The sequence below is a fragment of the Pseudorca crassidens genome, chromosome 10 (genome assembly GCF_039906515.1).
Source record: "Pseudorca crassidens isolate mPseCra1 chromosome 10, mPseCra1.hap1, whole genome shotgun sequence".
Taxonomy (NCBI): domain Eukaryota; kingdom Metazoa; phylum Chordata; class Mammalia; order Artiodactyla; family Delphinidae; genus Pseudorca; species Pseudorca crassidens.
Window position 1 is genome coordinate 21,081,761 of NC_090305.1, and position 20,025 is coordinate 21,101,785.

The window sequence follows — 20,025 nt, forward strand, 5'->3', positions numbered from 1 at the left end:
AAAGAAGAGGGAGGGAAACATTTTTCGTATCTGCCCTTGTCCCCTCTTCGTTGTAGTCTCAACAGTGGTCACTGTGCTCCTTGGGAAATGTACGTCATACCCTTGCAGACCCTGCGATAGCTTCCACCCGGGGTCATGCAAATAACCTACAAACTGTCAGCAGACGTGGCCAGACGCGCACCCCGACGCCCTGCCCCTGCGGCCGCACGGCGCCGGGACACACTTCCGAGCCCTTCTAGGTCGCCCCGAAGTCCGTGCTGCTAGGAGTCGCCTTGCGCCGGCCCGGCTGGAGGCTGGGACCATGAAGTTCTTTCCCTGGGTTGCTCCTCAGACCCTTCGCAGACCTTGCTCGGGCTTCCGGTCCCGGTCTCCAACCCCGAGTCCCCTTCAGTGAAGTCTGGGCCAAGGTCATTGCCAGCACCCGGCGGTCGCTGCGGGCGCGGGGCTTCTTAACCTTTTCGGTGCCTGGGAGCCCTCTGGTTTCGTGACGAAGCCAATGGAGCCCTTCTCAAATTATATTTTAAAAAGCATTAAAATAGGATAACAAAGAAAACCAATTATACTACAGAAACAGTTATCAATTAAAATAATTTGCGATATAGTAACACGTGTGCTTCTTCATTAATATATTAAATATTAAACATCAAGACCCGTCTTATAACTACTGTAACTTCGAAACAGTTAAGTATGAGATATTTGTAACATACCTCATATCTCAAATATGGGGTATGAAAATGTAACTTTTCTTAGTGACAAAGCCGCAGGTACTTATCTTCTGACTGTAATTTGTTGCCAACATTCATCCGTGAAGGACATGCTAAATTTCAGTTAGAGGTTAGAGATATTAAAGATGTAATTTCTTTTTCCTATCCAAGTTCACCAGTCCCCAAGTTAAGAAAACCTCCAAAAGTGCTTAACACAGTGCCTGGCACAAAGTCCCCTCTTAACATGTAGATATTAGTAATTTTATTATAACTTTTCTCGCATCTGTTCAAATTTCTTTTAGGTGACCGTGATGAAGTTAATCAAATGAAATCTTGAAGGAGCACAAAGATAAATCGAGTTCAACCCATTAATTCAGTCTTCTTTTTTTAATTATTTTTTATTGAGGTATAACTGACATATAATATTGTATTAGTTTCAGATGTACAACATAATGATTCGATGTTTGTTTACATTGTGAAATGATCACTACAATAAATCTAGTTAACATCCATCACCTTACATAGTTACAAAAATTTATTTTTCTTATGACAACTTTTAAGATTTACTTTCTTAGCAACTTTCAAAGATGTAATGCAGCATTATTAACTATATTAATTTCAGTTAATAACATATAACATATATAACTAAATATATGTTATATATGGGTTACATATATATAACATTCTGTTTATATATATATACATACATATATATATATTCAGTTATTTATATGTGAGTTCTAAAAGAGTGCTGTCTGCACACTCCTGCTGAGGTATAAAGGAAAGGAAAATGTGAATTTGGTGGTTGTAGGGAGTGGGGGGTTGGCAACTCGAAGAGAAAGAGAGGATGACATGTTTTTAAGGATTAATTCCTTGATTTATCCAGCAAATATTTTTAGAGCTTCAATTATGTGCCAAGACTACAAGGCAGGCCCAAGGGCCTTGCCTTCACCAGAGAGCAATGATACTCAGCTCCTGGAGACAGAGAAAAAGCTCTCCCATCTGAAGGAAGTGTAGAAAAAAGCAAAAGTGAACAGCTCCAAAGTTTGACTCCATCGTTTCTAAACCATCCATCCTTGCAAGGAAAGACTCAAAGGCCGCTTTGCCCAAAGGATTTAACTCTAGGCATGACCTTTGATAAGAAGACCTAGAAAGTGCCCATATCCTTCCACAACCCTGCAGCCACAGGTTAAGTTGAGGTAAGATGCAGCATAAGAACAAAGAAGTAGGTTGTGGGGAGAAATAACACCAGAGGCAAAGCAGTTCAGAAAGGTCTTTCTCTTACAAAGGAGTTCAGATTTTATCCTGCTGATCTTGAAAGTTTTAGCCCTGGGGAAAAGCCAGATCAGATTTGCATTTTACAAAAACCTCTGTGTCCTTGGCTTTTGTATGGTTGAATTAGAAGGAGGATGTTGGAAGTGGAGGTTTCCCGCCTGTAAAGTATACCGCTTTATTCAGGCCTAAAAAAAGGACTTTCAGGAGGATGAGGCAGAACACATGCCTCCCTTGCTAAAAAAGATAGTTATAAGACAATTGCCATACTCCTCACACGAGATGGCAAGAACTTGAATTTGGGTGGTATGTTGGGAGCCGAAATGGAAAATTTTTCACAAAATTCCCTGCATCCTCCCTCTTAAGTATTTAAAAGGTAGACTTAGTTAGGGATTGGATATGAAAGAGTGAGGTAAGGGAGGGAAAGGAGTCTGAGAAGGGACCCTAATTCCTAGCTTTGGCATTTATGTGGACAATTGTAAAACTAACTGAGATAAGGAATATACGAGAGAGAAGAGGAGAGGGGAGAGACTGATGAGTGTAAAGAAATGTGAAAGTTCTGAAATTTACCCAACTTGCGAGCTCAGCTTGTTAAGTTAGCCTGGCACACACAGTTTCATGGATGCTGGTTCAACTCACGAGACTCCTGGGTCAGAGACAATGCACAGTTTATGATTCCAGGAATAACAATAACCAGATTATCAGCATATTTTCTCTGATTCCCCACCTCCAATTTCCAGAGGGCAACACATGACATCTGTACATTCAGTGGATTGTGTTACAGGACGGAAACCCTAAACCTGGGGATCCCAATTCTTTAATAATGAGCAGTAAACATGCCTGCCTGTTGCTCTGGAGAGAAACATTATCTCTGTCTTCCAACGGTGTTTGCTATATAAGCATCCTTGAAAACATAATCCAGAACAAAGGACAGTCAGTGCCCCACTAGCAATACATGCAGAAATGTGAGCGATCCATGATGAATTATCTCCTAACAATGAGTTGTTTTCACTAGCTGAGTTTTGTTTTTTAAACAAAGTCTTCCACGACTAGATGAGTTGGGTGGAGGGTACGTGAGATTTCAAAAGTGAAAAAGAGTGAGGCCAGTTTACCTTAACAGACCAGAAGCTCCAAAGAACCTCCACAGAACTGTTGATATCTAATTAGTTATTTGTATGCTTTTTCTGTTTTTTTTTAATATATATATATTTTAATAAACAGTAGAAAAGAAGTGTGGTTGACAGTGTAGCTTGGGAATCTGAAGGTTTATCTAAAGTCACCTGCCTAATAAAAGGGTAAATGACCCATGGAATCTTCTAGTAGCTTTTCCCTCTAGGCACTACCTCAAGGTACCTAGGCTTCTTGAATGGAGGATGCAGGTTTTGATTGGTAAAGCAAATTATTAGAATTAGTTGAGTTTTTTTTAATTTGTTTTTAAATGGAGGTATAGTTGACTTACAATAGTATGTAAGTTTCAGGTGTACAACATAGTGATTCATAATTTTTAAAGATGATACTCCATTTATAGTTATTATAAAACATTGGTTATATTCCCTGTGCTGTACAATATATCCTTGTAGCTCATTTATTTTATACGTAGTAGTTTGCACCTCTTAATCCCCTACCCAGAACTCATTGATTTTAAGTGTTTGAAGATATCCAGGCTAATGGGGACAGGTTTAGAGATCGAGAGAATAGTGTAGGCTGGGGATATAATTTATCTGTTAATTTAATCCAGTGCCATTTTAAACTACCTACTATATAAGCTGCTTGACTCCTGGAATTGGAGTAACATTCTTGGCAAGTCTGTCAGTCAGCCAATCGCATCCAGGTTGCACACAGATAACAATCAGTTGTTGTTGGCGCACAGATAACAGTCAGCTCAGGAAGGCTGGTGTTTCAGCCCACTAAGATCCAAGCTGCAAAATGTAAAAGCTCAAATGATTGTCTTCTCTTTCTATCTCAAACCTCCCCCAAAGGCTGCGAATAGAATCTTTTGACTCTCAGCTAAGTATACATACTGACATATAGGTAAGTCCTTCGTCTTCTCAAGAAGTGTAGCAGCTCAACATTTATGATCTTACTGCTTGGCACACTCTCTGAGACCAGGTCGGAATCATCTGGAATTATTCAATTTTGTGATCACCCCCCCTCACCGCTTATTTTAAAAATGTTGTGAGAAAGAGGAAAGTTTAATTAAAGTTCGAGGAAGTTTCTTTTCTTTTCAAAAAGCTCGGAGCATTGTAAAAAACAAAACGAAAAAAAAACTTGTGGGGTCACAGCCCAAATGGGCTTCCTTACAGACAGAAAAATCTTTCATCTACAGGTGTGTGGCCTTCTCAAAGTTACAAGGTGACAAACGCTGAAAGAAAAGATTTCTTGTGTGACTCTAACAGCAATAATAATGATGATCACATTGGGTTACTTCTTCTGCAGTATTTTCTTGCTGCAAAATGCTACACTCCCTGAGGATTGGCCTCGAGGCTGTCACGTTATGAGGCTCATATGCTGCCTACCATGCCAACAAGGCAAATGACAGGAGTGTTCTGTTATTCTTTTCTAGAGGTTTTAAAACTTGTTTGATAATTTTTAATAGCAAAGTAAAATCTTATTTGTCTGTTATCTGCTGGATCCATTGGGATGAAATTTCTGCTTTGGGGAGTTACCAAACGAGGTCTCAATCAAGGGCTGCCAAGTTATGCTGCTTTAGTAGTTCCTAGCAGGGCAGAGATGGTGTTGGTGCCCCTGTGCTCAGGTGACTTGAGGCTTTGGGTCCTCTAGAAGAGTGAACTTGGATTTAGAGGAAAAGGTGGTATAGGCAGGTTACTCAGCATGTAATGGGGAAGAATAATTTACTTTAACCTTTGTATTCTATTGCTTTTGCTACAAGTTAGTCACTAAAGGGATGTTGCCTATAAGCTTAGCTTATACATTATGGCTCATCTCTGAGAACCCTTCCTCCCATGTAATGAGCGTTAAGCTAAAATACCTTTGTTTAGCTCACAGGAAACCTCCTGACCAGGCCCAGCTGTGAATGGCTGCAGGAAGGAAGAAATTAACGCATCCTAGAACCAGGACTTTGCTCCCTCCCCTTTTAGTGTAAAAGAAGCCTGAATTCTAACTCAGGGAGATGGTCCTTTGGGACACTAGTCCACCATCTTCTCCTTCTGCTGGCTTTCTGAATAATGCCGCTATTCCTTGCCCCAGCAACTCGTTTCTCAATTTATTGGCCTGTGATTCTGCTAGCGGTCTGAGCTTGGACTCGGCAACAAGCACAGCACCCATTGTTCTGTACTATGTGTTACGTTTCATCTTTATGATCACCCTACAGCCCAGTGTTTCTCAGTGAGGGAGATATAAAATGAATTTAAGCATGGGTATCACCCAGCATTTTTGAGAATAACATGGAATCTGAAATAGAATGCAATGCATGTGGTAAGTGGTAATTCAGGCAACTTTTGTTCCTGTTACACATGTGTGTGTGGGTCCAGATGTAAACTAAACTACAAACTGGTCATGGCCAGTGGAAAGCACTGCCCCTAGGCCACGAATTCTGAGTATGGTGCCACCTCCTCTATCCAGTTTACCTGGGCATCCCCAGAGCTGAGCTCTGAGAGGAGCACACCAGTGTAGAGAAGAGCGAGCAGTTCTGCACATTGGCTGCTTTTCAAGAAAGAGTTTGGCCTTTGATAATTTGTTACCATTGTTAATGAAACTTTTACTCGAGCTCTAGATGAAATGTTTTGTGCTGTGGCTTCCGGCTAAAAGGCCCTTCTATTTTCTGAAAAGGTCCTAGGTTGTGATAACTATGCCATGCTCAGGGTCCCCTCTTTTCTTCTTTAGGGAAATCGGCTTGTGATTTATTTGAGTTTACCTTCCTTTCTGTTACTATTCTTTAGAGATGAATATATAGGAATAGGAAAAGAAAACGACAACGCCCAAACAGGGACTTGAACCCTGGACCCTCAGATTAAAAGTCTGATGCTCTGCCAACTGAGCTATCCGGGCTCACACAAGAAAAAAAAAAACGCCTTCCACATCAACTATAGTCAATTTATGCATACATTCAGAAGAACGATTTTAGGCATTTCGCCTGTGATTCCGGTTCAGAGCTGGCTATTCAGAAAATGCTTGGCATAGAAACTCAGCCACAGTGAAGGTCTTTAAGGCCGCGATAAAACCATATTACATTAATTATAATGTCTCCCCAAATTGTATCTTTCTCGCTCACTCTAGTTTAGATATATACTATATGTATATAAACACTGTATCTCTATGTAGCATATAGAGATATATTCTATAGTACCATATAGAATTCAGTGCAGTCAAAAACTGCAGGTTGGCCTTTAGTTCCTAGGCTTCCCAGAGAAACAAGTCAAATATTCTACATTTGGGCCCAAACACTTTCAAAAGGAAGCCAATCCAATGCTGATGCTTTTAAGGGATAATTAAATCACCTTTCGGCCGCTCTTTGGATACCTGAATATAGGTCTAGGGACTGAGGGAGCGATTTGATTTCGTGCTGGGTCTCAGCTGTCTTTGGAGAGGGGAAAAAAAGGAAAAAGAAAAAAGGAAAGAAGCTTTTAAAGGAGAGTCCCACTCTCTTTTTTCTCGTCAGATTTCGTTCCGTCTCTAAGTTAAGTGCTTGACAAGGGTCCAATGACTGGAAGGCTTTCTCCACTCGAAATGCCCATGAACGTTGCCCCATTAACCATTTCAAGATTTTGCTGAATAAGCAAAGGAAAATTTAATTTAAGCATTCAGAAAGTCTTAGAGTTGCAGAGGGGGAAAAAAATTCAGATTCAAAGAATTGGGAAGTGCTACAAACGCGTTTGCTGCAGGATGGGGATGTAGCTCAGTGGTAGAGCGCATGCTTCGCATGTATGAGGCCCCGGGTTCGATCCCCGGCATCTCCAGGTCCTTTTATCTACATAATCAGAAATTGCCCTTTAAAAACATCAATGCTTACTTTGTATCCTCCTCCAATTTTCTCGGTACTCTTTTAGCCACGGCGTATAGAACTGTATACGTAGAGAAGGAAACAGGATACCTTTGAAGTTTTTTAGGATATCTGTAATGAATGAAATTGAAAACGCAGAAAAGCACACCCAATGGACAGATGGCCGAAGAGGAGCAACTTGGAAACTTGCCCAGGATCCATTAGTGAACGGCTAGCTGTGGTAACGGGCCTGAAAACACTCAAAGGGGAGGAGGAGGTATTGTTGCTGAGTCATGGTACTGAAAAGTAGGACAAATGTTGGGAAAAGGACGAAGGCTTGTTTGGTGTAGGCGAATCCAGCAGCTCAGATACACAATACTGTTCCTATTATCAAAACATCAAGAACGAGAAAAGTTTCTTGTAAAGGCTTCCAAAGAAATGGAAAAACGGGTGGCCGGTTAGCTCAGTTGGTTAGAGCGTGGTGCTAATAACGCCAAGGTCGCGGGTTCGATCCCCGTACGGGCCACAGTCTCCTTTTAACCACCACTGTGATTTAACCGTGAAATAGTTTTGATTACTTTCCAGCCAAACTGTCGAACGACTGTCCTACGAGACAACCTGCGGTATCTCCACAAGAGACATTTTGTCACAAGTCCAAACCATCCTAGGGAGTCCAGAGCACACGTCTTTGAGCAAGACAGATTGCTCAAAATTTTGTCCAAGAGAAGCAGAAAAGCAGCAAGACACCTTAGGAGTTATTAAGTTCATTAGAAGGAAAAACTGTCACCAGTTTGTTTAGTGGCCAAACACTGCCCTCGAAATAGTCTGAAAACATACTGAGATGCGGGGCAAGTGTGAAAAGGCAGTGTTCATGATCTCCGATTGCTCAGTTGAGGATTTCTATTCGGTTAGATCATCCCTCACATGAAGGGAGGACTCCCATATTGGGAAAAGTGTTTTCTTGTTACTTTGATTTTTTTAGGTAAGAAAGGACTAAGCCCTTTTCCAGAATCTACTTTGCCGTCTGTCACCAACCAGTTGGTCCACGTTGACCCACACCAGCAGACCCTCTGTTTCGTCCACTTCTCGATGTTACGCCTCTTGAATCAGTCTCATTTTCCATCAAAACCGACTTTCTGAACACTAATTATGTATCCCCTTGTTCCTTGTACAACGAATTTTCTTTATTCATTCAAGACCTCAGAACTTTATATCCCGTTGAATGAATTTTCACTATTTTCCGTGGAAAATACTGAGATCAAGCCAAGAGGAGTTAGGGAGCTTGTCAAAAATACAGCTTATTGGGCCTCACCCCCAGGGACTTTGACTCAGTAGATTTGAGGAAGACTACAGGTTTCTTTATTTTAAATAAACGCCACCGTTGTTTCTTACAAAGGGTGGATTAGCGATCTCTGAGAAATAAGGCTTTATACAGACCAATCTTCGAAGGATTCTGTTGCAGGGAAATCCAGGAAACTTCTGAGCCAAGTCGATCTGGTTTTAAAAAACTAGGAAGGGAGGGTAGCAGGGAGACAGAAACAAAGAGAAACAGAGACGGAAAAAAATGTTATATATCCAAGTAGGAAAGAAAAACGGAGAAGTAAATATTTAGGAGAAGTAAATATTTAATCTGTTTAGAAAAATCATTTTTGCAAGTGGCTCGTTGGTCTAGGGGTATGATTCTCGCTTAGGGTGCGAGAGGTCCCGGGTTCAAATCCCGGACGAGCCCAAGTTTTGCGGCCTACACCCGCTATTGAATTTTTTATTAAACTCACTCAAAAGAAATTAGTACATCTGCTGTTAAATTAAACTGCTATATTTTCATGTAGAAATATGTAGGCTGTATATGCACTTGATTCCAATAAGTAACTAGATAACTCTTCTAGTTAAGAGAGACAAGTACTTTTCAGTTTTGGCTCTTACTCAGTTTTGCATCAGCTCTAAACTGACTCTTGCAAAGGCCAAGGTTTCTGGTTATTCTAGAAAATCGACTCCACGGTTGTGGTCATATGAAATGTATAGGAAACAACATTGTAAAGCAACTATACTCCAATAAAAGTTAATTTAAAAAAATCCAGGTAATAAACATTATATTTTTAAAATTAAAAAAATAGTATAGGAAGACGATGGTCATATCTCAATTCAATGTCACCCATCATTCATTCATCACATCAAAGAAATGGGTTCAAATGGAAAAATCAAATATTGACCTATAGAGTTGGGGTGCTGGAAACCTTTGTACAAGTTATTTCGGCTTTCCTCGTTGCGTATTCTTTCATCATTCAGGAATAGGGGCTCTGCTTCATTATTGAGAAGGGGCACTTTTTCTCTTTTCCCGGAGCATACTGTTGGTACACTCTTTAAACAGATATTTGTTTAGCATCTATTATAATCAATGAGCTTTTGCAGTCTGTGGTAAACAAAATACACAAAAATCACTGGATCCTATATTCCAGTGGTTGTCAAATATTTTATATTAAAACGCAGTTGCAACACCCCTTCCCGCCTCCCTTTTTTGTGTGTGAAAGCCCTGATTGTGGAGAAGGACAACAAATGAACAAGAACTAGCGGCCTGAAAAGGAGGGAGAAAACCGCAGGGAATTCCTTTAGGACCACATTTACACAGCGTGGCAAGAGGGGCCAGAGTTGACAGGTGATAGAAACAGGAGAGGAATGTCTCAGTGGGTTACGGAGAAGGCCCAGTGCAATGTTTTGGTTCGAGGACCTGACTTTTGGGACTGAGCTTGGAGCCACATTGGCAACCAGGCCTGGAGCTCTGGGAATGCCAGAGCTGGGCTCACCCTTAGAGCGTTCAGAGATTCCGACTCTTGGATTCCGGAAGGATCTTGTGGTCTATCAAGACATGTTGGTGAGAATGAGGCGAAGAGGGAAGATGTAGTGAAAGCGAATGGAATGCATGCCAATAATTTCAGACAATGCTTACATTCTTTGCGTTTCACGTCATCTTATATAACAAAAACAGTCAAAATATCTAGAATCCTATTAATCCCTGTCAGTCCAGGAAGAATTTTATAGTCTCTTAATTCACTGAAGAAAGTTCGTGTACGGAGTGCCCGGCTAGCTCAGTCGGTAGAGCATGAGACTCTTAATCTCAGGGTCGTGGGTTCGAGCCCCACGTTGGGCGAGTAATCTCTGTACCTTTTGCTCGCAGCTACATTTCTGCACCTTCCTCTAATCTCCAAAACAAAGTGCCTCACCGTTGTCAAACGAGAAATTTTAGAAAGTATTGAATTGCGGAATCCCGGTGACCAGCTGTGGTTTACAGGCTCTGTTGAACTATTCCGGCCAGCTCTATGACTCCGGCAGCGTTAAGCCTCATCGACCCCTGGCGGCAACGCACTTCTCTGGCTTATTAGAGCTTTTGTTTGGGTAACTAGAGATAACATGGTCTCTGGTAGGGCATTTAGGCTCCTGGGATGATTCTGAAGCACTATCCCCACCGAAAAGGGTTTAGGATGCAGGGATGTTGGAAAACGTAGTATGAAGGTGGAGACGATCCAAACAAAGGAAACAGTTTGATGGGCAGAGGCTCAGAAGCAGCAATGTCCATGGAGAGTTTTGAGAATGGTGACAACTTTCTGGCCCAAGCAAGTGTCATTATGTAATAACGGGAGACAGATTTTCTATTACCACTACCTCATACACCCTTTCAGTTCCTGATCAACTACACCTAAACAGCACAATGGACCTCCTTTTAGATAGTGCTGTTTCCAACCTTTCTTCCCTTCCTTCGGCAAGTAAAAGAACCAACCAACCCACAACAGGTTGCAACTGCCTGCAAAATAAAATCTAAAGACTTAAGCCTGGTTTTTATAGTCCAAATTGCATTTCTACCATTCTCTCTTGAATGGGAGTGTGAAGGATATAGTCAAGAATAACTTTAAAGTCAGAATACCAGCTTTATAAATTTATACTAAGAAAAAAAACTAAGTGGCCCAGTGTGTTTTTATTGGCCCTCAAATTTGGGAAGGCAAAATTCATACGAAAGGTTGCCTAGTGTATAATCAGAGCAAAACGAGTTAGATGTTAAAAATATTTATGTCGCTTTGAAAACCTGATAATGCTGTCTACACCCATTGAGACCAAGAGCCCCAGAACTATCAATATTGTATTGAAAGAATGCCCACTTCTGAGCATGCTGGAGACAGGACAACTTACCACTCTCCATCCTCCCCCATCCAAAGCTTCCTTTTTTCTTTACTCAGGAACCTGAATATTGTTAATATATCCCTTGCTCCATGTGATGTTATATTCCGTTTTAAAACTATTCCGTATTTTACCTATTTAGATGAATAGCACCTATGGTTGGGCACATGGAATCACATGTTTTAAACTAGGTAGACTCCCTACAATTTGGAAGTATTGTCAGTATTTACACGATGAAACCGAGAATCATGAGTCAACTTAAAATGGATGGACAAGAAACAACTTTCCTAGAAGAGTACACTGAGCCTTGACTGTTTTCCAGGTCTCAAGACATCTTTCAAATTAATTGATGAACGTATTTTTATTAAGCGCCTTTTCCCTGTTGGATACTTAAAATGAAAACATGCATATAACATGGGCCGTGCCTTCAAGAAGGCTATCATTTACTTACTGGGTGAATGTAACTGACTCAAGTGAAAATTAAATTCTCAGTTGTATTTTAACTGTCTAGCATTAGGAAATGAAGGTGCTCGGAGTGACTGTTTTAAAAAATAGGTGATGGTGACAGAAACGGAGTTAAGAAATTACCAGCGTTTATCCAGTAAAATCAAGGGAACAGAGGCCCTGTATCGGACTCATATGAATATTCTACTTACTAGAGAGAACAATCATAGAAGATTTACAGACTCCATGTTGTGGGTATTAAGCCCTAAGTCTTATTGTAAAGCCTGGACTCTTGATCACCCAGCAGCATCAACTTAATGTTTCGGTTTCCTGGTATGATGAAAACTATAAAGGGATGTCCTAGATAGAGGAACAAGTATTGCTGGTGTTAATAAGCCACATGTCCTGTTGTCAATTAACTTAATGGATTTCTTGTTTATAAACATTTTTTGAGTTGCTTGGAACAGACTGCTTTTTCCCATTCTTATGGCCCTTTGGCTATATTGTTAAAATTGAGTTGACATACTTAAAAATTGCATTTCTGAACTCAAGGCCTGTGCCAACATCTCCAAGGCCAAGGCCATCCTGAGCTTGGTCCTGAGCACAAGCTAACCTAACTCCTTAGACATAACACTTCAACTGCAAAGGAGTCCTTGATTAAAGGTGGTTAAAAAGGGCACAGGTTGGGGGCTGGTATCTTAGTCTGCTTGGGCTACCAGAACAAAATACCACAGACTGGGTGGCTTAAACTGAAAAATTTTTATTTTCTTGCAGTTCTAGAGGCTGAGGAATCCATGATTAAGGCACTAACTGATTCAATTTCTGGTGAGAGCTCTCTTCTTGGCTTGTAGAGGGCTGCATTCTTGCCACGTCCTCAGTGGAAGAAAGAGGGAGTGAGCTTCCAGATGTCTTTTCTTTTAAGAACACCAATCCAACCTTAATTACTTCCTTATTCCAAATACTGCCACACTGTGGGGTGGGTGTTAAGGTTTCAACATATATGTTTGGGGGGGACAATATTCAGTCTACAGTAGGGGGGACAAAAAAAGCAAATCACACTATGACATTTTGGAATTCAGGAATTTGACACACAGTAACCTCTCACATATTTGTTGAAAGAATAACTTTAGTTGCATTGCCTTTAGGATACTTAATCTTTTATATAGATAACATTGTTTAATAAATCTTATCAAATTAACTAAAAAAAAACGTAGTGGCTTTTCCTTAGGACAGATAATCTGAAAGCAGAGTCCACAGACTCTCTATTCATAACTAGAGCTTGACTGATACTGGCCTGAGCCAGATATGAAAGAAAAGCCAGAGGTCAGTAATTTGGAGGCTGCCTACAAGAACATGTTAGCCTACAGTTAGGTCTGAACTTGGGAGGACAGTCTCTGGAAGAAAAGCAAAGGCAGACACAACTACAATTTTGTGAATACAAAGGTCTGTTCAGAGAAGGTTATCAACAGCAAATTGTATAGTCAGGTGTGCTTCAGGAAGTCTTGGTAGTTGAGAAGAGTAAACAAGAGACAGAAGTCAGGGCCTTAATCCTGTTCCAGAGCGGACTTGGAAAGCTGGGGTCATAGGTAAAGGGAAAAGGAAGTATTCTACACAAGAGTATTATCTGCACCAGCAGCCCAAGGTGACAATAGCTCAGGCATTCCAGAAACAAGCCAGTATTATTTTTTGAACATGAAATAAAAATATATGTATGCCAGAACATATTTTCATAATCATCTGGATTCCAGAGTTCAGAGTCCTAGGACTTTTTCTAAAAGATAAATGTTTACATCAGCAGAATACACTTTTATTATATGGTATGGTCTAAACTACCAACAAGAGAGGTCCCACTAACTTAACTACCAAGCGTTTTGAGTCAGAGCCTTCAAAGCTGAAAATCTTTACCTCCATGATTGACTCAAACTTACTGTTTGAGCTTTTCAATTTGACACCTTTTGGGGACAGAGTTTATCTGATTTGCCTCTGTGTGTTCCCAGCACTTAGCATGGTGACTGGAATAGTCAGTGCTCAATGCATATTTGTGAATATTAAAGGTCACTGTTGTGTATACGTTACCGAGCTCAAGTTCGCATGACAGGTCAATAAATTGAGAGACAAGTTTTGGGGGCACGGAATAGTGACTTTATTCGGAAAGCCAGGCGTCAGATAACATGGTGATCTAGCGTCCCGGAGTACCATCTTATCAGGGGCTGGACGCTAGTTTCTTTTATAGAACAGAGAGAGGGAGGGGAATGAGGAAGTAAAGTAAAAAGGCTTTAAGTCTTACAAAAGACCTCCCGGTTTTGGCCCATCCTCGGGGAGGGGATGCGTTAATTTCTGCTTTTCTGCAGCCATTCACAGGTGGGCAGGGGCAGAGTGTTTCCCTGTGGGCTTAACAAAGTCACTTTAATTTAACATTCAGGCAGAGAGGCAGGGTTCCCGGAGGCAGGCCATTATGTATGCCTAGAGCTATAGACCGAACAAAAGCAATGGAAAGCAAAGGTCCGGCAGACCGAGAAGATGGAAGACAAACGTCCTCAAGAACCATCTTGCCTGGCTTTGGATGCTAGTTTCTTTTATGGAAAAAAGAGGGGGAGGTGAGGAGATAAAGTAAAAAAGGCGATAAATTGTTGCAAATATTTCCTGGTTCTGGCCAGACTCGGGAGGGGATATGTTAATTTCTTCTTTCCTGCAGCCATTCACAGGGAGGCTAGGTCAGGATGTTTCCCTGGGAGCTAAGCAAAGGTATTTTTAGCTTAACCCCTCAGGCATGGGAGGCAGGGTTCCTTGAGACGGGCCATTATGTATACTTTAAGCCTTAGGCAACGTCCCTCTAGTGATTAATTTATAGCAAAACTAATAGAATGCAAAGGTTAAAGAAAAAAAAACATATCCAGTATAGAGTCATATTTGTTCTTCCCTATTGTGGGATTCGAAATTCATCTCCCACCTGCATCTAAGAATACTGAGGAAGGCGAAAAAGAAAGGAACACCAAAACTTTCCTGCTTCTTATATTTTCACAGTTATATTTTATTGTGTAAATATATGGAAAAGAAGGCTAGATATATATGGAAGAACCAGACGTGATTCTTGACCTACGAGAATTCAAGTTATTCACATACACACACACTCCTCAGAATCCCTCAAATCTGCTTGTTCTTTTCTCAAGGCTCCTTAAGGCCTGTCTAGCTTTCTGTCTGTCCGAATCTTCTATAATGTGGAGTGGGAGAAAAGGAAGGAAGGAATGGATCCTTTTTGTAAAAGCGTATTTTTACAAAATGGATAGTACTAAATACATTTATGAAATAGGATAACTTATTCAGTCAATTGGGGTTGGGGAGGAGATAAAATTTTATATTTAATTTATTCAGACTAGCCCCCTCAAAACAGATGTTTCATGAAGACTTGAGGAGCTAAATGGCTAAATTAAGTGATTAGCCACTTGCTTTTAATTCCAATTCAGAAAAAAAAAAAATCTTGAGCCATAGAGGAGTGAACACTGGTCTCAATGTTCCACTTGCACAAGGGGGAATCGTTTGTCCTATGTGTATGGCTCCACTGTATGACAATGTAATGATTTTTAGTGGAACGTGAAGAACAAAGATTCCTGATGTCTGTTGCCACCTCAAGTGGATTTCACTTACATGAGAGTAATAGCCATTCTGAGCTTCAGACTGTCATAGAAAATTAGACTAGGCTCACACTTTGTAAAATTAGTGTTTGAATGACATTACTTTCTACCTTGTTAAGCTAATTTAAAAAATATTTTAGCTTCCCATCGACAGGTTTTTTCTGAGTTTAGAATTAGTGTGTTCGTCCGGTTTATCTACAGGGACTAAATGTCAATTAAGAACGTCTTAGTATGGTTTTGAAGAGTTTAACCCTGTGCTTGTTTTCTTCCTCCTCCTTCTGTTAATTATCTGTTAAAATTGCAGATTAAAGTACTTCAAATTCTATCTAAGATTGGTTATTTAAATTCATTCATCACAGTAAAAGACACTCATTGCTAAATTTTTGTCAGTTCCTCATACCTCATTATTTTATTTTCTTCTTGCAAACCAGTGGGTGCTAGCGTTTTCTCCTTGGTCCAGGGCAGTGGTCCTGTGAAGGAGTGCTAGGTTACAAAAAAAACGTGGAGGCCACTAGAGCAGACCTAATCAACAGCACTAGTGAGTAAAACAATAAGCACCAATGGCTCTCCAACCTCGTGCAGAGATGGCATGCTCTGCGGGGAAAACGGTTACTGTGATTCCTTCGATAGCTCAGTTGGTAGAGCGGAGGACTGTAGCGAGTATATTCCTTAACCAGGCATCCTTAGGTCGCTGGTTCGAATCCGGCTCGAAGGAGTTCACGTTTTGCGTCTGCTTTTTTCACCCTCACCCTTAAAAAGGTTTATCTCAGCTATATATATCCTTGCTGTGCATCTTTTTAAGAGTAATCTCAGTGTGCAACGAATCTAATTTGTTTAATTATTATTCTCCGTAATAATTACTAATACGCGATCAAACTTCAGGCTCATAGTTCATAAAGGGCCCGTGCCGCAAAAAAGTCCCGAGCCCCAACCAGGCGGATCAGAGGTGGGCCCTCTAAGCAAGGGATCCGGTGACAAGTCTCCGCCACCCTACCCGGCATCCCAAGACTAGGGGAGGGGCGGCCTGCTAGGAACATAGCTGACCAAAGGTTAGTAACTGGTTGGGCACGGGCGCCCTCTCGTGGTATTAGAGTGCTGAGTCTCTCCGAAGGTTTTTTTTGTTTGTTTTTTTTCCCAGGTGGACGCTCAACTACTGGCAGTCGCCCACAGACCCTGGGGCACTACTCCCACTTCTCCGTTTAATTATGTAAAAGTGGTTCTCAACCCTGGCGCAGAAAAGTGGGTGGATGTCAGAATCACCTGGGACTATTTTACAAAGCGCCTTTAGTTGCGGCACTTTGAAGGTGGGACCCAGGCATTGGTAGTTTTAACAGCTCCCAGGTAATTTTAATGTGTTTTAAGGTTTGAGAACCACTGCAGAAGAGAAAAATTTTAGAATTAAAAATAATAGACAAGGGGAAAATTGATAGAATTTTCTACCCACTTTGGTCTAAACTGGTAGCTCCCTTGCTCTTCGAAAGCGACTCGAGGGCAAAAGAGTAAACAAGAAAAATTGTCCAATTTTCAAAGATAACATGGGCCTTGGTTGCAAATTTTATTAGATAGTCCTGGACTGAGCGTCTCATCAACGCACCATCGATTCCAACCCAAACAAGTTCTCCACTGCAATTTCCCTCCCATAATTGGACCATATTCTGCAATATTCCAGTATCAATTGGCAGTAGCGGCCCCACCACCCCGTAGAAACAGCCAGATGACTCCAAAAGAGGACGAGTGAATGTAAAAAAACCAAATCTCAAACATACCTACATATTTTTGGCTCTTCAAAATTTCATTAAGAAATAGAAATTATTTGTTCCAGTTGTAAGAACTTGAGGTGGCCCTCAATAGGTCATACATGTGGGAAATAGATTCTGAGGATAAAAATGTAATATTAATGCATAAATAATTGAAGTGTAGATTTGTAAATCCACCTGGCAGAGACCAATATTCAAATCTTTGAAAGGTGAGAGAAATCTCAAAGAATCCAACCTTCCCTATCCTGTTACTGGAGAGAAGGGAGAGGCTATCAATTAGGAATTGGGCCCTTTTGTGGTAACGTTGGAGCAAGGTGTTTATTTACAGAAGCATGGAAATAAAGGCCAAAGAGTAGGCGGAACATAAAGCTGGAGAATGCGGGCATCGATCCCGCTACCTCTCGCATGCTAAGCGAGCGCTCTACCACTTGAGCTAATTCCCCTCACTACTAGACGCTTCTGCCTCCCATACTTTAATATCCGAATGTAATTCAGAACTCGTGGCCACCTTGGTACCTAGTTGGCGTTAGACGATAGGACAAAGTACGGGTTATCAAACAGCCCCTGGGGCGCCACCTATAATCTGTTCTACGGTACTGGATCCTGTTGAGAGAAGACTGCAGAGTGCAGGTGGACCAGGGCGTGGAATCCATAGAAACACCTGTCTTCGAAATTGGGCAAGAGTTTAACACTGGAATCATATCTACGGAAACCGGGGACCGGAAGGAAATTGTAGGTACATCCAGGAGGGCGAATCAAGTTTCTCAGGCAATGAGACTAGGCTTTTGGCCATCCCAATAGTTCCTGCCAATCCCCGCACTCCTAAATTTTCCACTAATTGATTCTGCTAGTACCAGAAACAGATTCTCCAGAGTTCCTACGAATGTCCCCTAATCTGCTTTCTGTCTGGCTTTTTTTATAGATAAAAATCACCGTCGGTGGACACAAGGTCACGAAGGGGTGTGCGTCCCAGTTATTTTCTCCCTTCATTCTGGCTTCGTAGTCCCGATTTCGATCAAGGTGTACAAGTTATTTTTCTAAGGTAAACACTAATGGAAGTGAATATAATCATGGCTGCATGCTTAGATCTGGATTCCTTGCAAAAAACCGAAAGTAGTAGTTGCCTCTCTTTCTTCTGGGCCTGTGGAGTACTAGGTACCAGGTACTGTGCTTAGGTGCTCGGTACTTCACAGAGCTAGTTCTTCAGAGGAGAACTCTTGAGCATTGCCGGAGACCCATCACTGGCAGGAAAGCCATGTGAAGACCCTTCCCGTCAACTGGTTCTTTGTCTGAAATTCCATCATTAGAAACATTTTTTCTTTTTGGTTTAATGTTATTTTCTAGTCTCAATGAAATTGGGAAAAAGTGATGAAGTGGAGATGAAACATTTTACTTAAGAAAGTGACTCTATGTCCCTATGCTGTGCAGGCACGCTGCGCAGGCCTTTCCAGGACCCTTTTAATGCCCTTAATGCTTGCTCTTCTCTTTTCTTTTTCATTGCAGTCAGGGCTGACAAATAAAGTGAATAACTTTCTGTGGGAAGAAATCCTCCACCTTCCTGCACCCCCTCCATTTGAGACAAAAGAGTTCAAAGCTCAGATGTTCTAAGTGGGTGTGTAGAAACCCACCATTCATCTCAAAACTTGGCTCAAGGTCAGCCTTGCCTTGATTCTCTCCACCATCTGGGTATTCTCTCCTCACTTCTCCTTGGACAGAATTTACCCAGCTACAGAAGTCAATTTGGCCTCCACTCATTTTTTTTCTCCATTTATTTTCCATGATTCTATTAGGGGTGCAAGTGTGGAACTGGAGTGAAAGAAAGTGGACTAATTCCATAGCTCAGATCCATGGATTAAGCTTTGGGATGACTGACTGTGAACTGAGAGCAACTGGGGGCTTTCAACCATGAGCTGGGAGTTCTAGTTTCCAATACATTGGATTAGGTATTAAAATTTCAACAGCTTAGCTTGCACAGAGGTAAAATGAAGATCAAAAATAATATCTTAAAATTCACATGGAAGTTTTCCCAGTTGTTAAACTACTGACTCAACTTTAAGCTCACTGTTCTGGACTGCATTGTGTTCTTCCAAAATCCAAATGTGACTGTATTCAAAATTGGAAAGTAATTAAGGTTAATGCAGTCCTTAGGGTGGGGTCCTGCTCCCATAGGATTACTATTCTCATAATGGGAAACACCAGAGAGTTCTCTCAAGTCAGGAAGAGAGCTCTCACTGGGAATTAAAAGGCTGTCATCTTGATCTTAGACATCCCAGCCTCCAGAACTGTGAGAAAATAAATTTCTGTTATTTAAGCCACCTAGTCCGTGGTATTTTGTCACATCAGCCAGGGCAGACTAAGACACTCATCCTTCTTTAATCTGCCTTGTGATAAAGGAGGTAAACCACACGGCTCCGTATTAGGCTTTGCCAAAAAGGAAGCTAGAGGGAGAATGCAAGGTTGGAGGAGGAAGAGGAAAGGTGGACTTGTCTTTTCTGTTTCTTTTTGGAGAGCTTCCTGTTCCTCTAAGTATCATCCCAGGAAGACTTCTGCATCCCAAGAGACGACAATTCTGTAGCAGCAACTGAATCCAGCACCATGCTGAAATTTTACACTTGTTGGCATCTCCGCTGTTTTCCACCTTGTATTCAAGGCACAGATAGGAGGACACTTGACAATGAAAGAGAAACTCCACGTCCTACAGTCTCTCTTCTCCCGCTGCTAATTCTCTATTAGGTCAGGAACACTGAAAGTTGCTAGATGATATTTTCTTGGTTTGTCATGGAAAGGGATTTAATTACTGAGTTCAATATCGACTACGTCCTCTCAGTGCCCCTAATAGAATGCATTGGCAATTGCCATTTGAAAAAAATTTTTGGAATTCTTTTTAATAATATCATTTTGTAGAAATAATAGTTTTGTATAAATTTGTAGAAATAAGCACAGATATTTTATAGAGAAATACACTTAATCTTTTCCTTAAGCCTATTTCCAAAGAAAGCCTTTTCTCTCCAGATAATTTAGTGTATTCTCCATTTGTGTATATTTCTGCTTTAGGCACAAGTGTAAGGCAATCTCTGTTGAACCTCGATGTTTGATGATTTTCTTTGAAA

The 20,025-nt window shown here is 41.1% G+C and overlaps 7 non-coding genes across 7 annotated transcripts; 5 read left to right on the forward strand and 2 right to left on the reverse strand.

Annotated features, from left to right (window-relative positions):
• Positions 1 to 5,911: 5,911 nt before the first annotated feature.
• Positions 5,912 to 5,984, reverse strand: TRNAK-UUU (transfer RNA lysine (anticodon UUU)). The gene has a single exon. It is a non-coding gene; the product is annotated as a tRNA-Lys (tRNA).
• An 836-nt stretch (positions 5,985 to 6,820) lies between these two features.
• TRNAA-CGC (transfer RNA alanine (anticodon CGC)) lies at positions 6,821 to 6,892 on the forward strand. Its single transcript has one exon. It is a non-coding gene; the product is annotated as a tRNA-Ala (tRNA).
• Positions 6,893 to 7,367: 475 nt separating this feature from the next.
• Positions 7,368 to 7,441, forward strand: TRNAI-AAU (transfer RNA isoleucine (anticodon AAU)). The gene has a single exon. It is a non-coding gene; the product is annotated as a tRNA-Ile (tRNA).
• Positions 7,442 to 8,572: 1,131 nt separating this feature from the next.
• On the forward strand, positions 8,573 to 8,644 carry TRNAP-AGG (transfer RNA proline (anticodon AGG)). The gene has a single exon. It is a non-coding gene; the product is annotated as a tRNA-Pro (tRNA).
• A 1,343-nt stretch (positions 8,645 to 9,987) lies between these two features.
• On the forward strand, positions 9,988 to 10,060 carry TRNAK-CUU (transfer RNA lysine (anticodon CUU)). The gene has a single exon. It is a non-coding gene; the product is annotated as a tRNA-Lys (tRNA).
• A 5,718-nt stretch (positions 10,061 to 15,778) lies between these two features.
• On the forward strand, positions 15,779 to 15,873 carry TRNAY-GUA (transfer RNA tyrosine (anticodon GUA)). Its single transcript has 2 exons — positions 15,779 to 15,815; positions 15,838 to 15,873. It is a non-coding gene; the product is annotated as a tRNA-Tyr (tRNA).
• Positions 15,874 to 17,285: 1,412 nt separating this feature from the next.
• Positions 17,286 to 17,358, reverse strand: TRNAA-AGC (transfer RNA alanine (anticodon AGC)). Its single transcript has one exon. It is a non-coding gene; the product is annotated as a tRNA-Ala (tRNA).
• Between the last annotated feature and the right edge of the window lie 2,667 nt (positions 17,359 to 20,025).